This window comes from Pyrus communis, chromosome 7 (assembly GCF_963583255.1).
Source record: "Pyrus communis chromosome 7, drPyrComm1.1, whole genome shotgun sequence".
Taxonomy (NCBI): Eukaryota; Viridiplantae; Streptophyta; class Magnoliopsida; order Rosales; family Rosaceae; genus Pyrus; species Pyrus communis.
Genome location: NC_084809.1, coordinates 15,805,049 through 15,818,164, shown reverse-complemented (window position 1 = coordinate 15,818,164; position 13,116 = coordinate 15,805,049). Strand labels below are relative to the sequence as shown.

Below are 13,116 nucleotides of genomic sequence, written 5' to 3'. Positions count from 1 at the left end.
GCGAATCTTGCATGCTTTCTATTTTGCGAGTCCTTTCGAAGCTTGTCGATGATTACATAAATATGTAGCAAACTCTCCCAGATCCTATCTATGGGTGGAGTATCTTCGTTGGTGCACTTACACCGTGGGGACGTTGCTGTAGTCATATTAGTAATAGAGTGATGTGGTCAAAAGGTTCTTGAGTTCAACTCTCAATGAAAGCACCAATAGTTAGAACCAAATCCTCACATTGCCATGAGTGGTGGATATACTCGAATTCGTTTACCTGTAAAAGTACACACAATCGTGAGTAAGCTTAAGACCCGGGGGGTGTGTCAGTCAAAGGCTTTTCGACGATCAAGTTAGTAAGCAATATTAAGACTCAAGCAGTAAGCAAGAGAATAAATATGCAGAGATTGTGCTACCGGAGATGAACCTTAGAAGGACGTATTTATACCAGTCAAAGATATGACCTTTTAGGATAGTAGAATCCATATTAAACCAGAAGAATCCATGAGGATATCTAGAAAGTAGATATTGTATCCTCTTAAAAGTGATATTACTTGCGGCGCACGCCAATCCTTAAATTATAAGGACTTCAAGATTATAGAAAACTTGTTGATTCCTTGCTCAATTGGGTTCAGAAATCTTACGGAACAAGAATGGTCTATCTTAACAAAGTCGACAAACTTCACTCACAACTTCTGAAACAGGATAATGGTCGCATCTCTGATTCGTTTAGTCAGCTCCGTTTTAGACGCTATTGCATCCATGACTGGACTTTTGAGGTTGGTATACTCAGATTCGTGTTACTCCAGCCCTGGAAAATCATGGTCCTACATAACATTTGTGCCTTGTGAATGACTTTTTGTGTAGATTGAACCACATTTGTGTTTGTAGTTGCGGAAAAAAGAATTGTGAAACAACATAATAACTTACATAATCAAATTATTACTTTTCAAATAACCTAAATGACATTTTAACATGACTTAACAATAAAATTTTATTACCTCATTGGCTAGTTATCGCCACTTTAATAAATTTCTTCCGCTTTATGTAAATGTTTGTACTTGCTCGATATAGATTGCTCAGTCCATGATGTGCTTTGAATCTGCTCAACAAATTGTGCATGAATCTTCTTCTACATGTGTTGCACTCTCATTTTTTCCCATGACTAGGTCATGAGTAATAAGCACCCAAGCCTCAAGCAAAGCAATGTTTTCCCCAATTGACCAATTTGCATTCTCACTCATTTTTTGTGTGCTAACAAAAGGATTTGGAAAGTAGATAACAAATATAGGAGATTGTAGTAAAAATATATGTTGAGCCATGATGTGGGGAATGAAGAAGAACGTTGGGTATTTATAGAATAAAATTGGGTATTTTTGTTTATATTTTTTGGGTAATTTTTTGTTTTTTGTTTTTTTTAAAGTTGGATAAATTATGGCTATTGATTTTCAAAATCTTTTGAAATCCTATGCGCCAAATTTTGCCACGTGACACAGTAGAAGAATTTTCAACTTTGTTTACTGTTGAAAATTCAACGGTCCAAATCAACGAAATGTTGGGGCACACCTTTTGCTTGCATGATGTTATCATCGACAGTAACCATTGCGAGCATACTAAGGCCTGGTTTGGTATTGAGGTGATTTTGAAAAAAGCTGGTATAAAAAAAAGCTGGGAGCTGTTTTTGTGTTTGGTAAATATTCAACTTCAGCTTTTTTTCACAGTTTTGGATGAAAAAAAGCCAAAAACAAGAAGCTGCAAAACCCAGCTTTGAAAAAGCAGCTTTTTTTCCAATCTGTTTTACATAAAAGTTTACCAAACACTATAATACTGCTTTTTTTTTTTCTTTTCAAAAGCACTTTTACAAAAAAGTTTACCAAACACTCTGCTGCTTTATTTCATAGCTGCTTATTTTCACAGCACAACAGAAACAATTTTTTTTCTTCAAAACACAGCAATACCAAACCAGCCCTTAAAAGCACGCTACTTTTTGTCCAGATAGTTCAACGGGCTACTGCCAGCAACCCAACTGCCTCCTTCTTTTTGGAGCGGTGGTGCTCATTTTGTTTGGTTGGGTGCAATTTAACCCAATTGCGTGGACATTTGGAGCTCCGTTGGACTTCTCGTATAGCGATGAGCTTGTCCAAAACCGTTACTTAGGGACAGGTGTCATCAATCCAATCAAGGGACAGTTAAGCGACAGATACAATGGGAACACAAGATCCAAGCTCGGTTAACTCCCGCTCAAGTTGCCTCCTCCGTCTCGCAGACCCCGCGAGAACGACTCAAACGGTCTCGCCTCCGTCGTCTGACTCCTCCTTTCTCTATCTCTCTGGAATCGATCGACCTATTCGAAGAGGATCGACAGATCTGAAATGGTGTTTAGGTAGGTAGCTTCTGGGCACTTTTTTTTTCTTTCTATATTTTTCTAAATTTCTTACCCGTTTCTGAAATCAATTCTTGCTGTTTCTTCTCGATATTTGCTGAAATTTCTGTTCAATTAGTATTAGAAGTGAAATAAATTGTTAATTTTGACCGCATTGACAAGGGTTTAGGGCTTCTGAGAGCTAGGGTTTAAGGATTCTGTAATTGTTAATTAAGAATTCTGTATCATTTAGCTGCTTCGATTATTTGTAGTTAATTTTGTGGCAGAGTGTTATCATCTGTTTCGATTATTGCCCGTGCAACAACATGCTTCTTAATTAATTAAATTACACAAAACAAACCCTAGACCCTGTATTTTGTCTCCTTATCTCTACTAGGGATTTCCCTCCTGAAAATTGAAATGTGAGGGAGAAAAAATGAACGAAGCTCGGAGCTCTGATCCATTGGATCCGCTGCAGGGTTTCACAGGCCTCTCCCTCTTCCACCAGAGCTTCAAGGCCATCCCAGACAATTCAATTTCCATTCCCTTCGATTTTGACCTCAACCTTCAACCCATCCATTTCCAATTCAACTCCACGGTACTTGGTCACACTACTCTACTCCCCAAAATTTATATTTGAGATCAATATTTAGTTTGGGTGAAAAGTTTTCAGTTAATCATATTTCTGCTTACTGTGAGTTTGTTTCGGGGAAATATTGTTTTTTCTTTCATTTTTCGAAATTTTTGTTTTGAATTTTTTTTTAATTTATGACCTAGAAATTATCGGATTAATAATTTCATTTTTGTTTGGAATCTTGTAATTTTGTTTTTATTGTTGATTGAGCTCAGTGTGACAATTTTGATGTGGGTGCTTAAGTGAAGCCTATATTTTCTGTTGGTTGCTGAGAAAACGAATGGACATGGTATAAATATGAACTTTTGGCACTTTGTAAAAATTTTGAAACTTGGAATTGGGAAAACTATAAATTTTACCAGAGTTTGATTTTCCTTTTCAGAATTTTGGGGATATTAACTTTGGAAAGCTCATCATATTGTCTATTTTATTTTATGCTTACATTTGTTAAAATGCAACAAGACTGAGAACCAATTAATTACTGACTTTATATTTTAGTATAAGGCAATACCGATTCTATGGGGGGGTGGGGTTCAGGTTTTGTCTCAAATAAAGTCATTCTGTATCTGATCTCTTATGCAGTGGAATTTTATCAGTGGGTGGAATGCTTTCATAGTTAATTTTTTTCTAGTGTTTTTTCAGGCCTCACAAGTTAAACTTGTAGATCAGGTGAAAAACATTTTAAGTGATGCTTCGAAATTCTGAAGTCTGGTATTCCACAAGCTAAACAGAATAGTGAAGTTGTTCATGAAAAGGCTGAGTATAATCCCCTAAAAAAGAATACCAGCCTCCGGTCGTGAACTTGCTCGTTTTTCTGTGAAGCCTAATTCCAGGTAAAGTGTATGGTTGGTGCTTTTGATTTTCTCAAGAGTCACTTTTACAGCAATAGGTTGATATTTGGTTGTATTCATTTTGCAGTCAACCTAATATGTGTTCACTACCACCTTTTGACATCAGTCGGCATGAGAGTAAGTTGCACTCCCTCTGTGTTCCTGAATTTATGCTACAAACCCTTGTGCAACTGTAAATTTTGATGCTTTCTGATCGGTGCACAGATGCTAGAAAAGGAAAAGAGAATTTGAGGGGTGGTGCTGCGTTGGATGCTGATCAGCAAGCCATCCATATCCTACTCAATTTCATGGTACTTACTCACACAATCTCCATCTCATTTTGTCCCACTAACTTATTCTACTATATCAAATAAAAGTTTAAGTTTACTTTTATTTCTTCTGAGTCTCAGTTTATCTTGGGTAGATATTGTTTTTCTTAACATGCTAACTTTTCCAGTGTATTTATTCCTTAATATTATGACCTAGAAATTTTATGAGGGGATCAAATGTCTAGTTGATTGAGCTCAGTGTAGTTATTTTGATCTGGGTGCTTGAGTGAAAACTGTAATCCAGATTGGTTGCTGGGAGAACGAATGACAAGTAGATAAAGGCATTTTAATATGAGCTTTTTGACACTTTGTTTGAATCTTGGAATTTGGGTAGTCTGAAAATTGGAGCGTGTTGAATTTTCCTTTCAAAGTTTTGGCAATTTTAATCTCAAGAAAGCCCAGAATGCTATTTATTTATGATTAGGTTTGCTATATTAAAGAAAAGCAGACGGAGGACCAATTGATTTTTCATTACGGAATTTATATCTTATCATCTCCCATACAGTGGGGAACTAACTCTCTAAGTATGTCCTCATTATAGGGTTAATTTTTGCCTTAAATAAAATTATAAAACCTTTTTATATTAAATCACTTTTATACATAATGCAATCACTTGTACACTGCAGTTCAATCACAGAAGCAATAAAAGTTAATTCTTATGGTGCTTTTTTCAGGCCTCACAACATAGTCCAAGTAAACTTAATGATCAAGTGGAAAACATTGCAAGTGTTACTTCAGAAATTGTGGAGCCTGGTAATCGACAGGCATTGAAACAGAAAAATAAAGTTGTTCCTGAAAAGGCTGCGAAAAGTCCCCGACAGAGAAGACCAGCCTTGGGTCTTAAACATGCTCGGTTTTCTATGAAGCCTGATTCCAGGTAAAGCTTACAGTTGATGCTTCATTTTATTAAAGTATTTTTACTCTTTTAAAGATAGAGGTTGATGTTTTTTACATGCAGTCAACCTAATACGAATTTGCTAACACCTTTCGATCCCAAAAATTATAAAGACCCAGAGGAATTGTTCAAGGAACATGAAAAATATGAGAGTAAGTTGCACCCCGCTTGTATTTCATAATCTTTGCAAATTCTAGTCCAACTGTAAATTTTACTGCTTTTGGATTTGTACACAGATGCTAAAAAGGAATTAGAAAAGCTGAAGGGTGGTGCTATGTTTGATGCATACAAGCACAATCCATCCCCAATTAAACGAAGCCGTCGACCATCGATTATGAGGTAATAATAAATTTTATTTAATGGCCAGAAAATATATATTTTCATCTATTTGTTCATTATGCCTGCATTAGGATCTAGCACACTTTTTTATTTTTTTATTTTTTTTATTTTTTGTTATTAGGACAGCAGTGTTTTTTATAATGCAGAAAGCGGGCTAAGCACAAGCATTCCTATCCGCTGATGGATTTTGAAAGTCGTGAGAATGGTAGTCCACTGAACCATTGCTCACAAGTAGAACCTAATGAAAATGTTACATGGGAGGAGATGGATTTAGCTGGTAAGAAAATGCTGTTAAAAAGGTCTTTTAGTATCTACTGTGAATCATGACAAATCTTTGCGTGTATGCATACATAGATACATATCTTCCCCTTCCATCCCCTTATTATTCATTCCTTGGGGCATGATAACTGTGACCATTACAGGTTCATTAGCTGAGGAAGTGAACGATGGAAGTTTTTGTTAGTTTTTGGCTCGTCAGTTTGTGTCCTTTTCTGTTTAGGATTGTTTTAGGGAAAGGGTGCACCAATTCTTCTCCTAAAAGGGCTAGGAAAGAATCTTAGTTTCCTTATTCAATGTAGATTAGAAATCCTAGAAGTCTATTTGGAATTGGAAAGGAAGTCTAAATTCCTATTCCACTTAGAATAGGAATTATAATCTGTAAAGGACATGTAAGCCAACCCTATATCTATAAATAGGGTGCGGCAAGGCTGATTTACAGCAGAGAGAAAACAGCCAAACAGCAGAGAGGTTTGAGATTAGTTCTAGGGTTTGCATAAGTTCTGTAATCTCTATTATTAATCAAAGAAGCGGTGATTTCTCTACCTAGGGAAATCACAACTGGACGTAGGCATAAGTTCTGCCGAACCAGTATAATTCTTGTGTGTTTCTAAGTTTTCTATATTTGCTAGTTTAGTCTATTGCCGTTGGTTACATCAAAGAACAAGGTCCAGTGTGCGGGGTTTTTCAACAATTGGTATCAAGAGCTAGGATCAAGGTGTTCTACGATGTTAAAAGGGAAGATGAATGCAGATCAAGGACCTGCGTTAAAACCCTTTGACGGCAAGGATGACTTCACGGACTGGCAAAGGATGATGAAGAACGTACTGATACAGCAGGATTTGGATGATGCACTTGATGGTAAGAAGCCGGAAAGCATGACAGAAGCAGCATGGAATAAGGTTCTCAAGAAGGCCAAGAGTTCCATCGAGATCCATCTCACAAGATCAGTTCGGTCACACATCACCGAAAAGATGTCTGCCCAGGAAGCATGGGAAAAATTGGAGAATGTTTATATGGGAAAAACCGTGTCCAATAAACTTTTTCTAAAGGATGAACTATTCGGGCTTCGACTAGAAGAAGGAGGTGATATTGAAGATCACGTATGCAGGTTCCAAAATTGCATAGCTAATCTTCAGAAAGTCGAAGAAACTTACAAAGATGATGATATGGCTATCATCCTGCTAAGGTCTCTACCTTCGTCTTTCAAGCACTTTCGAACAACTCTAATGTTTGGAAAAGAGTCCTTGAAGCTTGAAGACGTAATTCAAGCTCTTCAGTCATATGCTAAACTAGATGATATAACTGAAAGCTCTCAAGGCCTTTATGCCAAAGGCAAGGAGAGGGGGCGGGAAAAGACAAGAGAAGAGAAAACTGGCAACAGAGGTAGGTCAAAATCCAAGAAGAAAAAGGAAAAGAAGGAAGGTTGCTTCGAATGTGGTTCAGCCGATCATTGGAAGAGGAACTGCAAGATTTGGAAAGAAAAGAAAGCCAAGATGGAAGGAAGCTCAGGTTCCGCTAGTGCTGTCACCGAACATGAGAGTGACGGGGAACTTCTTTCGGTAACATCGGGCTCCAAGGCTTTCAATTGGATTTTGGATACTGGATGCACGTTTCATATGTGTGCAGTAAAAGAATGGTTCGATACTTTCAAAGAAGTCAGCAACGGGGAAGTCTTAATGGGGGATGATTCTTCATGTCCTGTAAGAGGAATCGGCACTGTTCGAATCAGAATGTTCGATGGGATGATACGAGCTTTAGGGAACGTCAGGTATGTCCCTAGACTAAGAAAGAATTTGATTTCCTTGGGTACTTTAGATGAGGCCGGTTATGGGTACAAGTCTAAAAAAGGAAGACTCAGGGTAACCAAAGGATCGCTAGTGGTAATGTGGGGTGACCTACAACCCAATAAGTTGTATAAGTTAATTAGGACCACTATAGTTGGGGGAGCAGCTGTTTCTGTAAATCAAAGTATAGAAGACAAGACTGAACTATGGCATCATAGGCTCGGGCACATAAGCCAGAAGGGATTGCAAGAATTACACAAGCAAGGCTTGTTGGAAGGCGTGTCAGCTTGCAAACTGGACTTTTGTGAATACTGTGTTCTTGGGAAGCAAAGAAAGGTATCATTCGCAAGTAGCAGTGCAGATAGCCGAAGTAAGGAGCAACTCAGCTATATTCACTCAGATGTTTGGGGTCCTGCTCCAACTAAATCAAATGGTGGAGCCAGGTATTTTGTTACTTTCATGGATGATTTTTCTAGGAAGGTTTGGATTTATTTCATGAAGCAGAAATCCGAGGTTTTTGCAAAGTTCAAGGAATGAAAAACAGAAACCGAGAATCAAACTGGAAGAAAGATCAAGTATCTGAGAAGTGACAATGGAGGTGAATATACAAGTAATGAGTTCACCGATTACTGCAAGCAGGAAGGCATCATAAGGCACTTCACAGTAAAGAAGAATCCCCAACAAAATGGAGCTGCTGAGAGGATGAACTGAACTCTCATGGAGAGAGAAAGGAGCATGCGATTTCATGCAGGATTGCCTGATAGTTTTTGGGCAGAGGCTGTTAATCATGCAAGTTATTTGATTAACAGATCACCATCTACAGTTCTCGGTTTTAAGAGTGCAGAAGAGGTATGGTCTGAGAAGCCGGTGGATTATTCCAAGCTCAGGGTGTTCGGCTGTAGTGCTTATGCACATATTCCAAGTGATGAAAGGTCCAAGCTCAAACCGAAGTCTATACATTGCATATTCCTAGGTTTTGAGAAAGGAGTGAAGGGTTTCAAGCTTTGGGATTTCAACAACAGGAAAAAGGTTGTCAGCCGAGATGTTGTCTTTGATGAGACAACCATGCCTCTGAATAAAGTTGAGAGCAGTAGGGAGAAGAAGGATGATGCTGGAATTGAAGCAACAAAGATTCCGTTAATCAGTTCAGATGAAGAAGAAGCTCAAGTGGAGCAAATTGAGCAAGAGGCCGAATCTGATGGTTTTGAGGAAGAAGAAGAGCATCAGCATCATTCACCAGTTAGGAATCAGGTGGAGCAAGAAACAGGACAGATTGAAGGTACTCCAATCCGCCAGATATCCCAAAGGGGTCAAACTCCACCCAACAATCCACCTGCATTCCAAAGATGCATAGCACTGGACAAACCTAAGCAGAACAAGAAGAAACTTGATAGGTTTGGGTTTGACCAAAACGAAGTTAATTATGCTCTTAACATTAGTCAAGGAGATCCGACTACTTATCGAGAAGCTATAGCAAGTGATGAGCGAGATAGTTGGATAAGTGCTATGACAGAGGAAATGGAGTCTCTTTACAAGAACTCTGTTTGGGAGTTGGTTCCTAAACCCAAAGACAGAAAGCTAGTTGGATGCAAGTGGGTATTTAAGAAAAAGGATGGACTACATGAACAAGATGCCGTGAGATTCAAAGCAAGGCTCGTGGCTAAGGGGTACTCACAAAAGGAAGGGGTGGATTATGATGAGATCTTTTCACCTGTAGTCAAGCATACTTCTATCCGATTGCTTTTAGCAATGGCAGCTCAGCATGACATGGAGATTGAGCAGATGGATGTGAAGACAGCGTTTCTTCATGGGGATTTAGAGGAGACGATATTCATGGCTCAACCAGAAGGGTTTGTTGAATATGGGAAAGAAAACCTAGTATGTCAGCTAAGGAAGTCCCTGTATGGCCTGAAACAGTCTCCAAGACAGTGGTACAAGAGGTTTGATTCATTCATGCTGAAAATTAATTTTAGAAGGTGTTTGTATGACTGTTGTGTGTACTATCATGTGTTCCAAGATGGGATGATCATATTGCTATTGCTATATGTGGATGACATGTTAATTGCTTGTCAAGACAAGTCTAGAATTCAAGACTTGAAAAGGATGTTGAGCGAGGAGTTCGACATGAAGGATCTAGGTGCCGCACAGAAGATCCTTGGCATGGAAATTCAGAGAGATAGGACCGCTGGAAGGATTTGGATATCACAAGCCAAGTATATTCAGAAGGTTCTTGAGAAGTTCAACATGCAAGAAGCAAAGGTAGTTTCGACTCCTTTGGCAGCTCACTTCAGGTTAAGTGGACAACAGTGTCCTACGTCCGAGGAAGAGCAACAAGAAATGAAGAAGGTGCCTTATGCTAATGCTGTGGGCTGCCTCATGTATGCAATGGTATGCACACGTCCTGACATAGCTCAAGCAATCAGTGTCGTTTCCAGATACATGGCAAATCCAGGAAAGCAACATTGGGATGTAGTCAAGTGGATTTTGCGTTATTTGAAGGGTTCTTGGCGACAAAGGATTATGTTTGAGAAGCAAAAGGAAAATGTAGGGGTGTTAGGATATGTGGATGCCGATTATGCAGGGGACTTGGACAAGAGAAGGTCAACTTCTGGTTATGTGTTTACATGCACAGGAGGACCAATCAGTTGGAGGGCACTACTGCAACCAATTACAGCTTTATCGACCACAGAGGCAGAGTATATTGCATTGGCCGAAGCTGGAAAGGAAGCAATTTGGCTTAGTGGCTTGGTAAGTCAAATGGGAATCACTCAAGATTGTGTGAAGCTTAAGTGTGATAGTCAAAGTGCCATTCACTTGGCAAAGAATCAGGTTTTTTCTGGAAGATCAAAGCACATTGAAGCAAGATATCACAGAATCAGAGATTGGGTGGAGTCTAAGGAAATTTGGATTGAAAAGGTTCATACGGATGACAATGCCGCAGATTTCCTTACAAAGATAGTGCCGGCCAAGAAGTTCAAGCATTGTTTGAACTTGATCAATCTCGTTGATTGATTAAAGTGGAGCACCTCCTCACCTGAGGTGCAATGAGGCAAGAAGGAGGTTGCCAAGGTGAAGACTCTTGAAGTTTTTCCAGAGCTACTTCAAGAAGGTTCAAAGATACTCTGGGGTGCAAACGATCAAGACTTGGTTTGACTCACCAAGGTGGAGATTGTTAGTTTTTGGCTCGTCAGTTTGTGTCCTTTTCTGTTTAGGATTGTTTTAGGGAAAGGGTCCACCAATTCTTCTCCTAAAAGGGCTAGGAAAGAATCTTAGTTTCCTTATTCAATGTAGATTAGAAATCCTAGAAGTCTATTTGGAATTGGAAAGGAAGTCTAAATTCCTATTCCACTTAGAATAGGAATTATAATCTGTAAAGGACATGTAAGCCAACCCTATATCTATAAATAGGGTGCGGCAAGGCTGATTTACAGCAGAGAGAAAACAGCCAAACAGCAGAGAGGTTTGAGATTAGTTCTAGGGTTTGCATAAGTTCTGTAATCTCTATTATTAATCAAAGAAGCGGTGATTTCTCTACCTAGGGAAATCACAACTGGACGTAGGCATAAGTTCTGCCGAACCAGTATAATTCTTGTGTGTTTCTAAGTTTTCTATATTTGCTAGTTTAGTCTATTGCCGTTGGTTACATCAAAGAACAAGGTCCAGTGTGCGGGGTTTTTCAACAGTTTTGATGAACTGCTGTCTCTAAATACTGAATGTCTAGAAGGTGATGAAGCAGTCACTCATGTACAGAAGTGTTTGAGGATGAAACCAATTGAACCAGAGAAATCAGACCTTCCAGAATTCCAAAGTATGACAAACATAGATAATTTGGTAAAAGGGTTAATCAGTTCAACAGGTGTGGAACATAGAAAGCGGGCAGAAGGGTCTGTTCTTTTTGCATCTCCAACATCACCAAAAAGCCCTTTTGCTTCGGTTCTGGATTTGCATAAGAGAATTTTACATTCAAGTCAATCAAGCGATCCATTTTCAGCTCATGACATTGATCAGTTGCCAGTAACAAATCCTTCTTCGGTTGAGAACTGTGACAAACAATCTGAGCTGGTTGACATGGGAGAGTGGATTACTATTTCTAATGAGTTGAAGTCACATTTAATTGAACCAAGTGACAATGTTGAAGTTGCCGAGTTAGGTCCACCTGACATGGATTTTGAAGAATTCAGTCATGCATCAAAAAGATCTGCGAGTGAAGATTCAAGAAAACATGATGCTAGAATTGAGTTTGGCTCAAGTGGATCTCACGTTGACATTGAGGATAACATTGGAGGCAGTAACATGCATAACAGGGTTATAAATGATACATCAAGTTGCCCTAATGCTGATACAGATGCTTGGGACAATGGGGACAATGATGGGGATGAGGTCTGTTTACCTCTCGTCTTGTTTTTACGTGTTTTATTTATGTAATTATAAACTTTTGCTGATTTTGTGATGTATTATGAGAAGATACTGGTCGAAAACGAGCATGAGGAAGCAGTGGCTAGTGCGGAGCCTGAACTTTATGTGGCAGACTCAACTTTGGGAAAGGCGAGCAGCACTGTGAATGACAATACACACCCTGATGCTGATACAAATAATTTGGACTGTGGGGCTAATGATGGAGACATGGTCTGTTTACCTTTTTGGCTTGTTTACATTTATTTTTGGAATTGTAAACATTTGCTTATCTGGCGATTTATTATGACAAGATACAGGTGGAAGACAAACATGAGGAAGCAGTGGCTAGTGAGGAGCCTGAACTTAACGTGGCAGACTCAACTTTGGAGCTGAACTCACGCCCACAGAGAAGGCGGAAGAGTAGGGAACTTTCTAGAAGGAAAAGTCTAGCAGGTGTTTACTCATTCATATGTGACATCATATAAATATCCAATTCTGCTGCTGCTTGTTTACTGCTATTAATTAATATTCATTGTGTTTGAATATCCACTTCTCAGGGGCTGGTACAACATGGCAATCAGGTGTTAGGCGAAGCACGAGGATCAAGACAAGACCTTTGGAGTATTGGAAAGGGGAGCGGCTGTTATATGGACGTATACACGATAGTGAGTATTTTGTGTGGATATTGTTGGATCGATCGCAGTTAAAATGCTTTTTGTTTTCATTTTTGCATTTACTAGCCCTTGCACGTGTATCTGGTTGCAGTTTCACTTTCTATTACGCATAAGAAATACACGAGTAGAACAAGTTAATTGTATTGGATATTGCAGGTTTGGTAACAGTGATCGGGATTAAGTACGCCTCTCCAGAAAAGGATAACGGAAGAGGTCCTCTGAAGGTGAAGTCATTCGTATCTGATGAATACAAAGAGCTCGTTGAGCTGGCAGCTTTGCATTGACATGGCTAATCACGTAACAATACAAGATTTGAGATATGTAATGGCGTTTCTTGTTCGTTTCATCCCTACGAACATTTTTTCGTTTTAATAAATGTTCGTCGAAGTAACCAGTGCTGCCTGTTGTAAAAACTCACTCTCCACGATGATCAGCTTATGAAAGGTGGTTCTCTCATTGCCCTTTTTATCTTCAAATATTTTCTGTTTCTGAGACTCTAAATTGTTGAAGCCCCCTTAATACCCTTCGTTTTTCTTTATCCGGCGTTACAGACGACATCAACTTTTGTGGAGCCATATGATTGTTCATCTTCATTTTTGAACTAACT

General features: G+C 39.0%; 1 pseudogene; it reads left to right on the top strand.

Moving 5' to 3' along the window:
• Positions 1-2,249: 2,249 nt before the first annotated feature.
• LOC137738916 (centromere protein C-like) lies at positions 2,250-12,965 on the top strand (annotated as a pseudogene).
• The last annotated feature ends 151 nt before the right edge of the window (positions 12,966-13,116 follow it).